Source organism: Bactrocera dorsalis, chromosome 1 (genome assembly GCF_023373825.1).
Source record: "Bactrocera dorsalis isolate Fly_Bdor chromosome 1, ASM2337382v1, whole genome shotgun sequence".
NCBI classification, from domain to species: domain Eukaryota; kingdom Metazoa; phylum Arthropoda; class Insecta; order Diptera; family Tephritidae; genus Bactrocera; species Bactrocera dorsalis.
This window is the reverse complement of record NC_064303.1, coordinates 7,745,451-7,764,297: the sequence shown is the minus strand read 5'-3', so window position 1 is coordinate 7,764,297 and position 18,847 is coordinate 7,745,451. Positions and strand designations below refer to the sequence as shown.

At 34.9% G+C, this 18,847-nt stretch overlaps 1 protein-coding gene across 8 annotated transcripts in view; it reads left to right on the top strand.

Annotated features, from left to right (window-relative positions):
• LOC105233641 (protein FAM102B) overlaps nucleotides 1-18,847 on the top strand; it is a 183,074-nt gene that overhangs the window by 43,722 nt on the left and 120,505 nt on the right. The gene's annotated exons all lie outside the window — the stretch shown is intronic.

The window sequence follows — 18,847 nt, the reverse complement described above, 5'->3', positions numbered from 1 at the left end:
TCAGTTCTTGACGTCACAGACTAATGGAAGATTCTGTCAAACGTAACTGAAGATTGAGCTACACACTCCACGATCTCAATTCTGTGAAGTGAATAATTTTGCCAATGCTTCTTAAAAATATGCCACATTCTGTATCATAACTTCTATATTTATGCCCTCAATATATTAAGTTTTAGAAGGAATGGTCGGGAACCCTAAAAATCATATGGATCTTTCCATGCAAACTTTACAGTCAAAAAAAAAAAAACAGGATTTTTTTCGTGCGAAACATCCTTTTTCCGCAAGAATCTGCCCACTCTAGGCTGCTCGCAAAGTTTTAATATGAGCAACTTTAATATTTGACAAGATATCTTCACGAAGTAATATTCAAGGCAGCGCTATAATCTCCCAAGAAATTTTCCGAATCGGACTTCTATAGCATATAGCTGTCATACAAACTGAACGAACGAAATCAAATGCTTGTAAGAAAAATTATTCATTTGACGAGATATCTTCACAAAATTCTGCGTGGGTTATTCTAGAAGGCAATGCTATAATCTACGAAAAAATGGTTCAGATTGGACCACCCTAGTCTATAGCTGTCATACAAAGTAATCAAGCAAAGTTAAGTTCTTGTATGACAAAATTTTCTATTTGATGAGATATCTTCACGAAATTTGAAGAACGTTCTTTTCAATTTACGAAAATAACCTGGACAATGAAAAAAAAATCCCAATTCATATCTGAAACAAAGTGTTCCACTTGTTCAATTTTCGAAATCCACCCGTCCACCCGTTCCACTTGTTCAGTTAACTTCTTATTCTTGGCACTAGTAGCTTCAGTGCGGTCGATGTTAACATTTTTTCCTGTGTTTTTTTTTATTAATTTCATTTTTCTTACTTTTCATTTTATATACACAGATTATTTTTCCAAGAAATAACATTTCCTTAAAACAAATAAGTCCATTAATGAAAGGGTAACCCATGTGTTTGCGTACATATATACATTATCGTGTATATAATTAAATACAAATTATTGTATTTTTTGCATATTTATTCTTATTTCACTTTTTGAGTTCAACGCCACTGAAGCTGCATAGTTTCTGCCACACACAGGCACCAAGACAAAGCGAATTTTACTTGGAATTTACTTAAAGTATTGTTCAACCCATCAGTTGGCAGTTCCATCCAAAGTAAACACTGTTAATTTGCGCACATCACTCACTAAAAACCGAAAAGTAAGGCAACTCAACACACACACTCACTCAAACGCACTGAAGAGTGCACGAAGCCTTGACTGATTGACGAATTCCGCTGCGCTAAACTGACGTTAATGCGTTAAAGCGACCGAATATCGGTGGCAGCTTTGTCTTAATAAAAAAGTAAATCTTCGCTGCAAATTTTGCACATTTTTTGTTTACTCACGTATTTATATTTGTGTGTTGGTGTGTGTACTTTACTCTGTGCTGTTTGCCACAACTCACGGTCAATAACATCTTTATTAATATTTACTAAAGTTTTTGAGCGAAATTGTACAATTTTGTTTGCGCAGCTCTTGACGGCAACATTCCGTTACGCATTACAAGCACACATACATATCCACATACCTAAAAAGCCTCTACAGCAAACGTGCTCCAACGTTGTGCTTTTCTTCGCCATCTCCCGCTTCCACTCCACTCCACTGCACTCGTTCGCTTGCGCTGTTTATCTGTTACGCTCGTTATTTCCAAGTGTCTGACTGATTGAATGAATGAATAACGCAAGACTTGACAGTACCGCGTTTTTGCTCCACACTTTTTCTTCACACCTTCATGTACAATCAATTGTTGTAATTGTTGTCGATGTTCTCGCCTCTGTTCTGATCATTATGTACGCCACATTTGCCATTGCCAGCCTGCCTGCTTGTAATAAGTGTATTGACATTTCTTTTGTTGTTGCTATAATTGTTATCATCGTTTTAATGTTCTGTGGATTTTTCGCCTTCCTTTGTTGACTTTTTCCAAGTTGGTGTTACGTTTTATAGGTATTGTTTTGTATAATTTCGCTCAGCTTGTTGTCGGTGTGTTAACTTGTCGTTTAGAGTGTGTTTAAATTGAGTTGTTTTGGAGATATTTTTGTTTTTTGGTTGGTGCAAATTATTTGAAATTCTATATCTAATGTATTTAAGCGGCACACCTAGTGTTAAATTACAGAAAAAATTGATTTTCTTTTTTGTTATTTCTATAAACTAAGGAGTTCTACATAGTGATGAACAGAAGTCTCTCCCATGCCTACTTTCCTGAAGTTTCCGTATTTTTACGTATAAATATACCCTTTTAATTATAATAGATACAGTAGCTCTTTTTTTAGGTTCCTTAAAATCGTCTGTTTTAGGTTGTCATACCACGATTCCCACCTTTAAGGTTACAATTCAGTTATTTGTGTTGACTTTTACTCAGACTGTAGAAATTTTAGCAGCAATTCAAGTTTTACTACCCGAAATTGTTATTCCAACCAATTCTTCATCGCGATCTAACGTTGAATCATTGTACTCTGCTAAGAAAAATATGCAATATGTGAAGTTCTATGACGCTTGATAATGATAATGTAGGTTTCCTTCCACTTATTTTGTGTTTTATCGCAATAACTTTGTTCCATATTGCTGCTCTCGCTTTCTCTTGGCTTTGAACAACTTTTGTGACATAAAACCATAGTGAGATCATACATACAATAATTCCTCTGTCTTCGATAAAGCCTTGCAATGTATATCTAATGCTATATACAATAGTATAACACATTTTCCTATACAAAAAGGACTCAGTTTGCTGCGGGATTACGATAGATCGGTGTTTTCGCTTAGCGGTTTCAACAGTGGAACATTTATAAACGGAATATTATATGCATATTCGGCATATATCTACAGGGTAGGCCATTTAAAGTTGACCCATCTGGCAACGCTGTAACTTTTAACAGCGCTGACAAATCGGCTAATGTCATACCGCGTTAGAAGCGTCATTCGAAGACAATTTATACCATGGAACAGTACACTCCAAAAGAACGCGCTGAAATTGTTCAGCTTTATATTCAAAATAACTTTTCAATTGTGTTAACTCAACGTGCGTTTCGCAAAAAAAATAAAGTGAAAAGTGCTCCAGTTAAGAGCACAATTAAGTCTTTATACGCAAAATTTGTGAACACCGGTAATCTCAGTAATGCCAGTCATGCATCCAGACAACGCACAAGACGTTCTGATGAAAATATCGAAGCTGTACGAGCCAGTATTGAGGAGACTCCATCGACATCGAGTTATCGCCGCTCTCAGGAATTAGACATCTCTCGCACCACTCTCCGACGCATAATTCATAAAGATTTGAAGATGTTTCCATATAAAATTCAAATGGCACAAAAACTAAACCCAGCTGATTATCCGCGACGCCTTAATTTTGGCAAATGGGCCATCGAAATGGCTGAAAACGAACTTGACTTTTGGCGAAAACTCATCATGTCAGACGAGGCACATTTCTCGTTGAATGGAGGCGTAAACAAGCAAAATTGCCGATTTTATGCCACCGAAAAATCCTCAATTAATTGAAGAACAGCCTCTTTACGACCAAAAAAGTAACAGTTTGGTGCGGTGTTTGCGCGAATATGATCATCGGACCGTATTTTTTCGAAGACGATGATGGAGCCACGACAACAGTCAATGGTGAGCGTTATCGAGCCATGATAACGGATTTTGTGATACCCATTATTCGCGAAAATGACATGGATAACTTCTGGTTTCAACAGGACGGGGCTACATGCCATACAGCTGGACCAACAATCAATTTATTGCGACCATTTTTCCCCGGGCGATTGATATCGAAAAATGGTGATGTTGACTGGCCACCGAGATCACCAGATTTGACGCCACCAGACTTTTATTTGTGGGGTTATTTGAAATCCAAGGTATACGCTAATAAGCCAAAGACCTTAGCTCAACTGAAAGCCAACATTCGACGTGAAACAGCCGCCATATCATCCGAAACATTGGCCAAAGTCATGGAAAATGTCGAAAAAAAAGAGTGCATTTAGCTGTCAAAGCTAAAGGTGCCCATTTACGCGATCTAATTTTTAAATATTAGCTGAAACAAATCCCCTTGGACCAAAATAAATTATTTTTGAAATGAACAAAAAACATTGTTTTCTTTTGTTCTTTTTTTTTTAGAAACAAATGGGTCAACTTTAAATGGCCTACCCTGTAGTTAAAAGTAAATAAGTACATGCTATCTGATAGGCTTCTGCCATTCTTAAAATAGATATCAAGCCATAATAAATAACATAATCTAAAAATAACCAATATAACCTTTGAACATTTTTTTTTCAATTTCTGAGGCATTGAGACATTGTTCAAATAACACATTTTTATTTCAACTTCAATAATCATTTCCAACTGTATAAATAAAAAATATACATATGTGTAACATAAGAATAAATATCATAAAACTTGCTCACGACCCTCACACACATACACATGTACACATAAAAATTAACTTCCTTATAACACTGAACAAAGGAAGTAGCCAAGGTCATGGCAGAGTGTAGCTTGAGTTAAAAATATGAAACATAGCAGATATGCATACATACCATGTGAAATATAAATATGTATTATATCAACATACATATATACAAAGCCATATGCATACATACTCGTATTGTTCATATAAGTGTATATATAGTCAATTTCCGTTTTGGGTACTTTTTCTGGCAACTGAAAAAATTTAATTAAAATTTCTGGAACTTAGCAAAGCTTACTTTGCCTAATCAAGTGTATAAAGATAAATAACAATTCCAAAAAAAATTTCCATAATTGTATTTCCGCTGAAAACAGAATTTGAAAGAAGTTTATGGTTGAAATATGTGGAGATTTTGAAATACAAAAAAGCACCGCAAATTGTAATTAAATTCCACTGGTAAATGATATTTCAGAAAAATATATTTTACTAAGTTGGTAGGACTGTCCTTAATTACCATGTCAAATATGATCGCGATCTATCAACCAATTTGTTTACAGCAAAGTCGGTACACCTCAGTAGTGGGTTAGGATTTTTACAATGGATAAAAATATCGAACAAAGAATTTGACTCCAATTTTGCATTTCTAACCAAATTTCGGAAAAATGCGGAATCGTTGCGAAGGTTCGAAAAGGCTTACGGTGATTCAGTTTTATCAAAAACATAAGCCTACCAGTGGTACAAAGCCTTCAAAGACGGTCGATAGATCGTTGAAGACATATGTCGTTCTGGACGATCTTCAACTGATGAAAATACAAAAAAGTGCATGATGTGGTTCTTGAAAATAGGCAAGCAAGTGTTAGAGAGATGACCAGAGAGCTCGACATCTCTCGCGAGTCCGTTCGCAAGATTTTGGATATGAAACGTGTTCCTGTTCGACTCGTCCAGATAAATCTGACTTTCTTTTTTAAAGAGTACCGTAAACAGGTATCTTTGGTTATGCTTGATAGTGCAAATTCCATTCCCCCATTCATGGAAAGCATTATAACTGTAGATGACACGTGAGTTTATAAGTTTGACATGCAAACAAGTCAACAATCATCGGATTGGAGAGAAAAAAACCAGCCGAAACTAAAAAAGCCGCTAAAAAATCATTGTCATATTTTTGTTTTCATTTTCATGGTTCGTTTTAAGGGACAGACGGTAAATAAAAAGTTCTGATCGGCCGTATTGATTTCCCAAACTAAAATTGCCGCTCCGTGGAACTAGTTTTCAGTTGATCGAAACTACATTTCTCTATCTTTCTGGCAATTTGTGGATTACATCTGAAAAGGACTATGCTAGTTTGGCGGCCAAGAATCAAGCAAAGTTTTGATAGTCTGTTCTGATGAGAACCATATTTCATTGATATTGTTCTGCATCGACCGGAACAAATGGTAATCAGAAGGGGTAAGATCTGTGCTTTAAGGGAAGTCAGACCAAACTTTTCTGTCGCTGTTTTGCAACTACTTTTAACTGGTCTTGTAACATGAGGCCATACGTTGTCATGTTGGAAAATTATTGCCTCCTTTCTAGTCGTTATTCGGCAAGCACTCGCTGCAGTTTGTTGACTTCATATCGGTAGTGTTCCCCATTAATGAAATCACTTGATTTTAGAAGTGCTTAATATGTGTAATACGAGTATTATGGTAGAGCAGGCTCTTCTGATACCACCAAATACAGTGCAGTACCATGGCGTCATAGATATTCGACTTTGCCGTTGATTCGGCTGGTTGGCCAGGTTTCACATACATATGATAGATTTTTTTCGTTTAGCATTATGGTATTGGATCCAGTTTTGATCAGCATTCACAGTTCTGTTGACTAAAAACACTTTCTTATCTTGGAAATGCAATCCATCTTCTTTTAACTTCGTGGTGGTGTTTATTGTTATTTTTTAAATAGAAGGAGATTTCTACAGATTTTATATTGTCTATTTATATAATATAGTCCTAGATCATTGGTTTATAAACCGATTCCCCCACTACATGTCAAAGATTTATATTGATCTTAATAGCATTTGATCTCTAAATTTTCGAATATTCGGCATATTTTACTCTATGTAGATTGGTGATGGCATGATAAGCTCTTTAACGAAACCCAACAAGCATTTTATTGGTTTGTGGTATTGCCAAAAATAGATAAGAACAGGTCACTACGATCACCAACTCCCATATTCGATTAGAAGATAACACTTGTGATTGGATTTAAACTCTGTAACACTCTTTATAAACAATTCTTACATCAAAGATTTTTTACTTTACGGATTTTTTTTTAGCTTAGAGAGAGTGATCCTCTTTTATGACTTTTAGTTTGTTTGTGAACTCAGGTATAACAAGCTTTTAGGTCTCTTTGTTTACATTTATTTGAACAGCTTTGACTTCAGATCCTCCCTTTTTACTACATTATTTTCAGATTTAGAGATATGTAGCTTTCTTATTAATTATCTGTTAAGAGATTCGTTTTTCGATTGTTAATGAATAGTGATCAATATATGTATAAAACACATTAAGGAAACCAAACCTTCTTAAAACAATAATAACATAAAATTTACTTATTTCAAAGCTAATGACTTCATACTGCCTCATCAAGAACTGTTTTCCTGTTCAAATGCAAACGAAAGTTACTTAAAAACAAATCCAGTTGTAATTAGCATGAGAATCATAAACACGCTTTACAACCAATTTCTAGCGAAAAAAAATTATTTCAAAGTCAAAGTACAAACGTTACTTTGTCACTTTTTGCGGTAAAAGTGTTTACATTTCGAAAGTACTCGCGAAATTAGCGACTAATCAGCGAGCATTAATTTCGCTTTCTTTAATTTCGCTTACGGCTTATTATTTTTGTTGTACTACTTTACGCTTCAACAGTAGCACGTTACCGTTAATGATATCACCGGCTAATTATACCGCCATTGTTTAACTTATTTCGTACTTTTTATTATTTTTTTTATTTTAATTTTTTTTATTATTTATGTACATTTTTCTTCGCAAAGGCTGCCTTAGCACAACGCGGCGACACTGGCGTGTCACGGCATCGTCACATCCGTCACGTGCTGTACATTAAAAAACAGAAAGCTAAAAGATGTGTGAATATACATATATATATATACTTGTATGTATATTTTTGTATTAAATACAACATAATTACCGCAATAATTTAAAGCAAACCGTCAAAGTTTGACAACAAACAGCGAAAAGTAATCCACAGACAGAGGCAGGCGTGTGGATTCTTACAAAGAGTAGGCAGCAGCTGTGAAAAAGTAAAAATAAAAAAATATTTTAAATGAAAAGAAACGTATTTTATTGCCAAGTGTTCACAGACTAACTGCACTGCAGTGTCCACTGACCCGTGTTTTTGTTGCGGTACTTTGGAAATATATGACTAAATATACATATGTACACGTATAGCAGACCTCTATTGGTACATTTTTTGATACATACAGTTGCGGCAAATTCTTAGTAATGCTAGGCATTCTTTTCAGGGGTTACATGGGTTCCCTCGGGTAAAAAACAGCCTTCTTTCAACAAATTTTTTCTTTTATAAATATGAAATATTTTATTAGAACTTTTTATTGTTACAAACACACACTATTAACAAAGAAATCCTGAAAGTTTTGTAAAAAAATTGTTTAAGCTCGGCCATTTCCGGTGACCCCTCGGAAATAAGATGCGCCCGCGTTGGCAGGATTACTCCTTACAGAATCATCTACAGGGTCCGCGTGTTACCAACTAAAAGCCATAAATTCGGTTTGGAAAGTTATTTTTATTTATATTAAAGTACAAAATTTGTGAAAATAATCATAAATTCAGGACCAATTCACTTTTGCTCGATATGACCACATTTTGCCTTAACTATGGCCTTGAGACGGTCAAAAAACGAATCGCAAGCTGCTCGATTGTGACTTGCCGGTACAATGACTTTCTTCAGCATCTCGAGACTGGTGTATTTTTTACTTCGGACCTTGCTCTCCAAAATGGTTCGGAACGTTGTTTTTCAGCCATTTTTGGTTCACTCGTGCTTTGTAAGACGGTGCTGAGTCTTGTTGAAACGTCCATGGCTTGCGACCGAAATGTTGGCTTGCCCACGGCTTAAAAGCAGCCTCCAGAACACTTTCCCGATAATATGTCGCATTTACATTGACGCCAGGCTCGATGAAAATAATTGGAGAGCGCCCATCTGAGGTGACAACGGCCCAAATCATTATTTGGTGCGGGTGCTGCCTTCTGGTGGCTAACCGATCACTTAGATTCTCATATGAACGGTCGGTCAAGTAAACCCTATCGTTTTGAGAGTTTACGAATTACTCAATTGGAAAAATTTTTTCGTCAGAAAACACAATGTTCGGAATTTGACCGCTTTCAGCCAAGCGAAGCAACTCCTTCGCTCTCTCAAGTCTTACTTGTTGCTGCTTCGCAACTAAATACTAATTTCATAAAAAGGCAATATCCAATCTGAAAAATAATATATTTTACTACATTTTTGTCGAAGTTTCGGGTTTAATTTGTAAGTTTTTGAGCGCAGAAATTCTTATAATTTTTTGGATATATTTATAGATTATTACATCAGTACATTCGTTAGGGCTTTGATGGTATAAAATAAGTTTTTTTTATAAAGACGATATCGAATACTTTTTTGACAGTTCCTCTTCTACGTTTTACACACTACTAAAATCCGCAGCTGTACATACATACATATGTAGACATTTAAAACCACATTGTTAAAAGAATTTAACGACCTAAATTCTTTTTGGATTGATGAATGTGTGAATAAAAAGCACGCGCTTTGTTCTCAGTCCCTTACTCAGCCAGCGAAAGTGTCAGAAATTTTCTTGCTTTTTACTATAGACTCTCATTCATCTAGTACTGATTTGGGAATTACCAAAATATGTTATCAATAAGACAATATTTTCTTCTAGTTTCGAGCGATCGCTATACTTCCATGAATGAAGAACAAAAAATTCTGAACTGAAATTAAATATGGCAACGACGTAATTTTACTCACTTCTCCATACATTATTCGGTCAAGTGATCTCAAATTTCTTCTTATTTATTGCAAACTCCTTATTGTTCTCATAAAAGGAAATGACAACGAAGTGACCTTATTTTTATAAATCTCCCAGATTCTAGACTCGCTTCTCTTGAAATTCCTATACAATAAACTAGTTGTACTGAAATGAGTCAAGAGAAGGTGGGAAGATACGTTTGCTTTCCTATACAAGCCTAACCCACCATATGATCAAAAATGACCCGGACTGGATCACTAAAAATTGTGTTTCCTAGGTTGGTACAGATTGAAATCGATCAACGAATTTGCATATAATGAATTAAATCTACTGAGATGAAATAAGGGAAGGTGAGAAATAACTTAGCTGCCCACCATATGTTCAAAATGATCCTGTCCGGTTAGATCGATAAAAAATTTGTTTCCTAAGTATCTGTACCAACCAAATAGCGAATTTGCTTGAAATTTTGTTTTTTAAGGAGTTAGCTGTATGACGAAGACAAGTACTGGAGTAGCACAAAGCATTCAGAGAGTGTCGTAAAATCCTCCAAAACTTCAATCAAACGTTTATCATCCGAGGCTTGTAAGAAGTGTAAGAAAAATTTGATTATGCGTTGGCATGCTTGTATGGCCTCAGGAGCCCGATGTCATGTTAATGATTTGTATTAAAATACGTAAAAATATAATTTTTTGTCAGTCCGGGTCATTTTTAATCAGACATTGAAGTGATAAAGTTAACCCAGAGGGTTATATCTTTAGCTCTATCTCTATCGTAGAACCGAACAGCGTTGGTATATGCTTTTATGTATGATACTTCGAATATGATATATTTTTATCATGGAATTTTCATTTGTTCTTTAACGATATTCTTGGAAAAGATCGTCATATTTTGTACAGCTTTTACATTTAGGTTGAGTTCACAGTAATTGTAACATTTTTCTTCGAAATTTCATATGTTCCACGGGTCGACTCAAATGTAGTGAACTTTAAGGAATCTCAGGAACAGTTATATAAATAGTTTTGTTTCGATGTTTAATCGGACTTCGATAGAGTTCTCCTTAATTATCTCATCTTGACCGGTCTGAGCTTTAGAAACAAATCCTGTCAAAATATAATATATGTAATTCCTTGAGCCGTGTCAGAATGGAATCTTGTAATTTAATTAAGCTCTCTTTTGACAATATCCATAATGCTTCAATATTCGTTCTATAGTCAGTTATCTCAATGGCATAGCGAATTGTATTATTCTAGCGCTTATGGTTTACCAAATTTTTGTTGGTCGTGAATATGCCTTTCCTTAATTATGACGTTTCTATTCCAAAGGTCACTCCAATAAAGCTCAATTTCTCTGAAAGAAATTTTTGAATTTTTTGCGCTTAGTGGGTATACTCGCATTTCTATTTATCTCCAGTATATACAATTTACAAGCTTTTAATCTTTTCCGCAGCGAGTTATTTTTACTTTTATTGCTCAGAAATTGTCACACTTCATAATAAGGCCTGCTATCAACTTACGAGTACAACAACACTTTCGTGCGTGTTTATTTCGCTTTCATTTGTCATGCGTGAATGATTCAAATTGTTGTTGCTGTTGCTGTTCTTGTTATTAATTTTTATTATCTTCCTCATAACAATTCGCGCAAATTAATATTTTATAGAAAGTACATGAGCTTGTACTTCTTGGTTGAGTGCCTCGCGCGTATTTCTACATGGATATTTCTACTTTTTTTTTATTTATTTTTTGTTTTCAGTTTTTAATTGCGTTTTCAGCATTATGTTGCAAAGTACTTACGCGTTTGTGGCAAACAACATTGTTGAGTGAAAGTCCGGTTTGTGAAACGGAAAATCTATTTGCATTTACCTTTTTTGAATTGTTTCAACTGGCTTCTGGTAATCCATCCCATCCATATTAAAGTACCGAAATATCATATGTGTTTGGCTTGCTTCGGCATCAGTTTCAACTGATCCATAGTAATTTTCATCTATGTTTTCTGTTTTCTTCGATATCCCATCGTAGGAGAGCCTCAAGCAGTTCTGTTGTTTGGCTGATTGTTTTGATATCACCGCAGCTCTTCTGATTGGTTTAAATGTCGTTTGCTTTAGTCGGTAGGCTACCAGATCGCCGAACCTAACCCTGGCTGTCGCTGCTCTGCTCACCAACCTTCGGTGGGATCATGGGAGGGCAGAACTCGCGTGAAGCCTTGAGTTTTTCACAGATGGTTCTCAGCCTTTGGGGTGGGTTGGTGGAGAAGTACACTGTCGAAAACCCTCTATCAGCTCCAGTTTTAGGCTTCCTGACCACTGCAACGTCTTCTAAGCGAAGGTGGCTGCCGTAAAGGTAGCAGTAGATATACTCCCCCGCAGCGCAGCCTCCTTCAAGGTCCACTCCGATAGTCTACTAACCTAGAGTTCGCAGACTGTGCGCTCAATACTAGTTAAATGTAGTCTACACACTCTATCTCTAACTTCCAGTTATTCAATAATTCGGGTGGTTTAGATGCCTGGCCCTAGCCAGGAATGTTGGGTGTCAGACCAGCTCAGCAAAGTTCAAAGTGTAGGCCAACTACTAGCAACGCTGCAGTCGAAAGATCCTTCTAAGACACGGTAAATCGTGAGAGCTCTACAGAACCCTTCGACCTCAGCAATGTAGGAGTTCTAATTGTACACTTTCCGATCCGGAATCATTCAATAAAATTGAATATCGTACCGCATATCAGTTGCATTAGCTGTTTGGAAGAATATTAAACAGAATCATCGTCTAGCTCGAATGTCCCGCTTTTGCCAGTCCCTTGGATCTCACATTTTTAGACATCCACGATATTCACCTGCAGGAGTTTTTGGTATGGCTTCATAAAGGAGTGTACTTAGAAGACCAAGTGTGATCTCCCACCTTGCCGAGGGATCAAGCGTCTAACCTAATCTAAAACAAAGAACCCTAAGCATTCCAAGCTTTGGAATTTCGCTGTTCCGTTTGTACTAACCATTCGGAGAAGAAGTAGTGAAACTTAATTTCCTTCTCAAACTTACTTGCTTCGCTTTTGCCAGATGAAGTCAAAAACACCTTGGATCTCACATTTTTAGGCATCCAGGATATCCACCCACAGTAATTTTCAGTCTCCCTTCTTGCCGAAATACCAGCGATCTAACCTAACCTAAACTAGGAAGTTTCGAAACAAAGAACTTCTAACTACAATTCCAACGAGTTTTGAAATTCCACTGCCCCGTTAGTACAACAATTCGGAGTAGAAGAAGTGAAGCTCAATTTCCATCTCGAAATTACTTGCATTCCTACTTTGTCTTGGATTAATTTGTATATTATCATATTTTCGGACGTTGGCAACTCTATTTCCTTGAAAAACTTTCGGAACTGGTACTTTTTTTCTTGTATAAAAACAAAACAACTGCCTGACTACTCGTAATTTTCTTTTCTCCATTCAATATTTACAATGTCATTTCACTCTTCTTTAATTTCTTGAAATCAAAACACAAAAAAATCTGGCATTCAAAATAATTTCGGTTCAAAATTCTATAAATACATTTCGAAACGCCATCGATGCAACCAAACAGTGAATTCCAACGATAGTTAACGGTACTAAGCATTACTCATATAGGAACTAAATAAATACAACAAAATCTTTAGAGAAAGTCAGTGAATTTCAAGCAAGTCCGTTTATTTCAAAACATGTTACGCCCCTGCAATTTCGCGAAACCCGAAGAATGGCAAACATTAAGCGAACAACATCCTTGGCTGAAACAACACATGCGCTGCAGAAAGAAGTTGAAAGGCGGCGGTGTGCTACGAGAGTTCTCGCGTATACCCGGTCTCTCGGAGCGCACAATACGCTCTGTGCTTTTCGAAGAGAAATTCGACACAAACAAAGGCAAAAAATGTTGCGACGAGTGGAACACTCGCGATGTCGGACTGCATGTGCCTTTCAGTAATAACATGCTAGACCAGCCACCATTGTCGGAAGACGAATTGCTCTTACAACGATTAATGCAAAAGATGGGTTTCTTGAACGATGACGTGACAACTCAGTCGGAAAGAGAAATGTTACGCCGATGGCTAAAGGAACTCAACGATTTCTATAATCTACGTAATAATAATGTTTTGAAGCGTAAAAAATATGATTTTTCTAAAAGATACAAACTAAATTATCTGGATTATACACTTTTTAAATATCCTGGCGTCGATACGGATAGTGAATTTGACGAGGATGATGAGGAGGCAGTAAGAAAAAGAAAACGTCGCCAACATAAACCAATAAGAGAATTACCCGATGATGCGCGCGCCGATCTACATCATATGCGTTTTCGTTTGCGCAGCTTGACGAAGAAACGCAAAGCTACAGTCGAAGCACTACTTTTCTACCAGCCATTCGTAAGACAAAACACTGGCATTTGGCAAAGTTTCAATCCGGAACTGGGTTCAGTTGCCTTGAGAGCCAAGTTATCTGAGCTGGGTTGCGATCCGAAATTCACTGAGTGGGAAATGAAGGCGATGGATTACATAATACGTGGCGATCCGATACCAACACATCTTTACGATATTGATTTAGTTAGGGCACTACGTGCTGACTTGGCCAAATTGTTGGTGCGCAAACCGAAGCCCATCTATGATTTCTTTGGTTTTGAAATTAAAAGAAAGCACCGTCGATATTAATATGAAGCGCTCAATTTGTGATTGTTTGGTGGTGCTGAGATTCGAAATTTCATATGAAATTGAAAAAAAAGATAATAAATTAAATTATGCATTTAATTAAAGTGTGTTATTGCGAATTTTTTTTAAGTGGAGTGGAAGTGTGTGGAGTTGTAATGAAGGGAGAGTTAGGTGCCTTTCAGTTTTTTTTCATTTTTGTGTTTGAGTATATTACTTAAATATAGGAAAGTCGTCTACCTTCGATTTTTTTGAGTTAAGTTGAGCCGAGTTCAGTTGAAATAAATTTTAAGTTGAGTTGAGTTGAATTAGGTTGAGTTGAGTTGTGTTGAGTTGAGTTTAGTTCTGGGTTCAGTCGAAATAAATTTTGAGTTGCGCTGAGTTGAAATTGTGCTCGAGTTGAGTTTAGTTCTGGGTTCAGTCGAAATATATTTTGAGTTGTGTTGAGTTTAGTTGTGCTGGGCCCAGTTGAAATAAATTTTGAGTTGAGTTTAGTTGATCTGAGTTCAGTTGAAATAAATTTTGAAATGAAATTGTGTTCGAGTTGAGTTTAGTTCTGGGTTCAGTCGAAATAAATTTTGAGTTGTGTTGAGTTGAGCAGATTTCAGTTGAAAGGAATTTCTAGTTGTGTGGAGTTTAGTTGAAATAAATTTTGAATTTGGTTAAGTTGAGTTGTATTGAGATTGAGTTGACTTAAAGTTAATTTATAAATTGAATGAATTAAAGTTATTTAAATTAAACTGTAATAAATTAATTCAAACTAAGTGAAATGTGCTGGAAAATTTGCTGACTCTTCAAATATTTTTTTTAGATTAAATTAATTTTACATCAACTAAGCAGAATTACGATTATTTAAGCCAAAAAACTCCAAAATCAATTTGGGTGATTTTCTTAGATTAAATAAAAATGAAGTCAAAGTCAGTTTAAGTGACTTTTTTCGATTTTTCGTCTCAAATTGTTTAGATTAAATAAAAATTAAGTCAATTAAGTGGAATTGAGATTATTCAAGCGAAAGAAATCAAATTCTTTTAAGTGATTTTTTCCCATATTTGAGTCAGATTATTTTGGATTAAGGTTATGTGAATTGTACTGGAAGATTTTGCTTTCAAATCAGTTTAAAATAATAAAATAAATATGAGACTAGTCTCTAAAAATCCACAAATTTCTAAAAGTCGCAATTTTTGTCATTTTCTCACATTCGCCGCCAAGCAATTCTGTTACCTAATCGTTTATGTGCTCTAACAAATTGTAACGGATTCACTCAATTGAAGCAGAATGCATTCCACGTACTTTTTTTCAATTTTGTTATTGTTGCTTTTGCTTTTTCTGTTAATGTTTTTTGCCTTTAGCAATCGTCACGCCAATAGCTTTGCTCGATTTCAAATGCAGAGTGAAATTAAGCACCCATTGGAGTGCTACGCATACAGAGACGCAAGCACACATGCACCTACATACACACATATGCATATAAATACCGATACTTTGGAAAGATAAAAATGACGGCGACTTTTCTATTAAAACAGCTCAAATTACAAACAATAACCGACCGCCTTCTCCCTCGCTGTTGGTCTCTCGCGGCTGGACTCGCCCATCAAACAGCTGGCCATCCATATTATTCGCCCCTGCTGTGCGCTTTTGAGGCCTACAATTACTTTAAGCGTTGACAATAATTTTTTCTACGTTTTTGTTGTTGTTGTTGATGCCACACAGACACAAGGCGGCAGTTGATGTTGCCTCAAGTGGTTATATGCAGGCGACCGCATCACAGCTGCTGCGCTTAGAATCGCCACAAATGAGTACGCACAGAGGAAGTGGAGAATTGAGTATTTTATTGCTATTAATATTTTTTCTATTTATTTTTTTTCTATTTATTTATTTATTTTTTTTTTGTTTTTGCAAATTGCTGAGCATTTTTTTCATAGCAAAAGTCTAGCTGTTGCCTAACCGCAAATTACTTGAAATTCGCTTGGCAACTGACAGCGTGCGCCATTTTTATTATTAGTTGATGTTTTTGTTGTTGTTGTTTCCAGAATATTGCATAAATTCACTTGGAATTGTGCAAAAATGAAATGTATATGCATATGTTTGTATGTATTTACATATGTTTATGCTTGTATAGCTGTGTGTGTGCACACATTTTTTCTCGCAACTGTGTTAGTTGCTTTATTGGTGTCAATTTCACTGCAGGCGTGTTTTTCACTGCATCAATTGATTTGTATTGTATTTTAATATGGGTGGCAACAAATTGTGAAATAAATTGCCAGTATGTATAACATAGTTTCCGTTATGCAAATGCTGCTAAATTATTATTATTAATTCACTTTATTTTATTTAATATTTTACTAGTTTTTATTTTATTGAATAATTTTGTTAGTGGAACATGTAAAATAATATCTGTATGAAAAAAAAAAATTTATTGTGCCATTTTCGGTATATTTAAGCCAAAATAGCGTGCGAAGGTTGCCACATAGTTGAAATTTTTAAAACAAAAAAGAATTTACAGTTCAGTGAAAACCGCTAAAAACTCAAAACAATTAAGCAGTATGTCGTGGAGAACATTTTTTTAAGTGTTGCCACCTTTTTGCAAACAAAAAATAATTTTTTATATAGGCAAAAGTCGTTGGAAGCTGAAAGCAATTAAAACTCTTGTAGTTGTGAGCATTTTTTTGTAAAAGAGTTGCCACCTGTTTTTGAACAAAAATAATTTTTTTATAGACAAAAAGAAGCTAGAAGCTGAAAACAGTTAAAAAAACTCAAGATAATTAAGAAGCACGTCATGTGCAGCATTTTTTTTATAGTGTTGCCACCTTTTAAAAAAAATTATTTTGCATAAACAAAATGTGTTGCAAGCTGAAAGCAATTGGAAATCTTGTAGTTGCGAGCATTTTTTTGTAAAAGAGTTGCCACCTGTTTTCGAACAAAAATTATTTTTCTGTTAGACAAAAAGCGCTGGAAGCTGAAAACTAATTAAAAATCGTGTAGTTGTGAGCATTTTTTGTAAAGGAGTTGCCACCTGTTTAGAAACTTTTTATTTTTAAGCAAGCAAACACTGGAAACTGAGGAGCCCTGAGAAATTAATAATAATACAACCTAAACATAATGAAAAAGAGTTACCAACTGTTAAAATTTATATATGCAATTAAATTAAAAAATAAAGAAATATTTACAAATTAAGAAATATACGTACATTGGTTTTTAGGTGTTGCCACCTGTTTAGAAACTTTTTATTTTTAAGCAAGCAAACGCTGGAAACTGAGAATCCCTGAGAAATAAATAGTAATAGAATGTAAGCATATTGAAAAAAGTTGCCACCTGTTATAATTTATCTAAATAAAATTAATTAAATTAAGAAAGTTTAGAAATATTTTCAAATTATTTTAAAGAAATGAAATAAAAACAAAAAAGGGAGGCTATTGAAAAAAATCATATAACGTAAAGCCTTTTTAAAAAATGTTGCCAGATGTTAAAAAATTTAAATAGAATTGTAAGAAAAATAAAAATTTTGCAAAATAGGAAATTTATAAACTATCGGTAAATTAAAGAGGTTTACAAACAATTGCAATAAAAATGGTTATTGAAGGGTTACCACCTGTTTATAATTATTTTTTAGTCATGCAAATATGACAAAACTACAGTGATAGTATCAAAGTACACAGGATTAATAGAGTTTATTGCTACATACATATATAATTAGATGGGGTTGCCACCTGTTAGCAATTAAAAAATTAAATTTACACATTTTTTAAAAGAAAATGTTAAAATAATAACAACAAAAAATTTTTGGTATCACAGTAGAGAGAGTTAATAGGGTTTATTGCTGCATATATAATCAGATGGTGTTTCCACCTGTTTACAATTATATACAAATAAATTTATAGCATATTTTTAAAGAGAAAATAATAAAATTATGTAATAATTTCATCACTGCCTAATAACTGCTTTTTATTATAACATTTGTGCTAAATTTTTTCTGCTTCAATTTATCTCTTCGTTCTTAATATACTAATACTTGTATATAAGCACATGTGATTTACATAAGTAATATGCGTGTTTAATTGCTTACATTTCTGATTGTCGGTTGCTTGTTTATCAACTTAATTAAACATGTGTGACTGACATTGCTTTCAATGTCTGCTGATGTCTGGTTTTAGTTGCTTTCTACCGCCCACTTTGTTCCTATGATTTTATGTTAATTAGTAATTACTAGGAATTAGTGGCATGTCTGATTACTAAGGTCCTTGGTAATTGCTGAATTTATTCAGAAAAAATTCCCTGTCAGTAATTTTAGCTATTTAGTTGTTGTTGGTACAACGAAAAGTAACCGCACCAGTAGAAATGTGGGAAATGTCATTTCTCTTTGTAAAGGAAAAAGTCATTACAGTCACAACCAGTTAGTTGTTACTGAAATATGAGTGAGAAATTGGTATACGGATTCCTACAGTTAATTTTGCATGTTGTTTTTTGATAAAATCCAAATATTTTTCCTTCTTCTTCTCTTTCTATCACTCCCTCTTTCTATTCCTCAATAAATCTCTTCCACTCTTTTCTTCGTTTGCTCTCTCCCTCAATTTCTATAGCTTATATTATTATTTTCTTGGATTATCTGTCTTACTATCTTTATACTTCTCACATTCTTCGTCTTCCTCTTTCTTTCCGTTTGTCTCTCGTCTTCCTCCCTCTTTCTCTCTCTATCCCCTT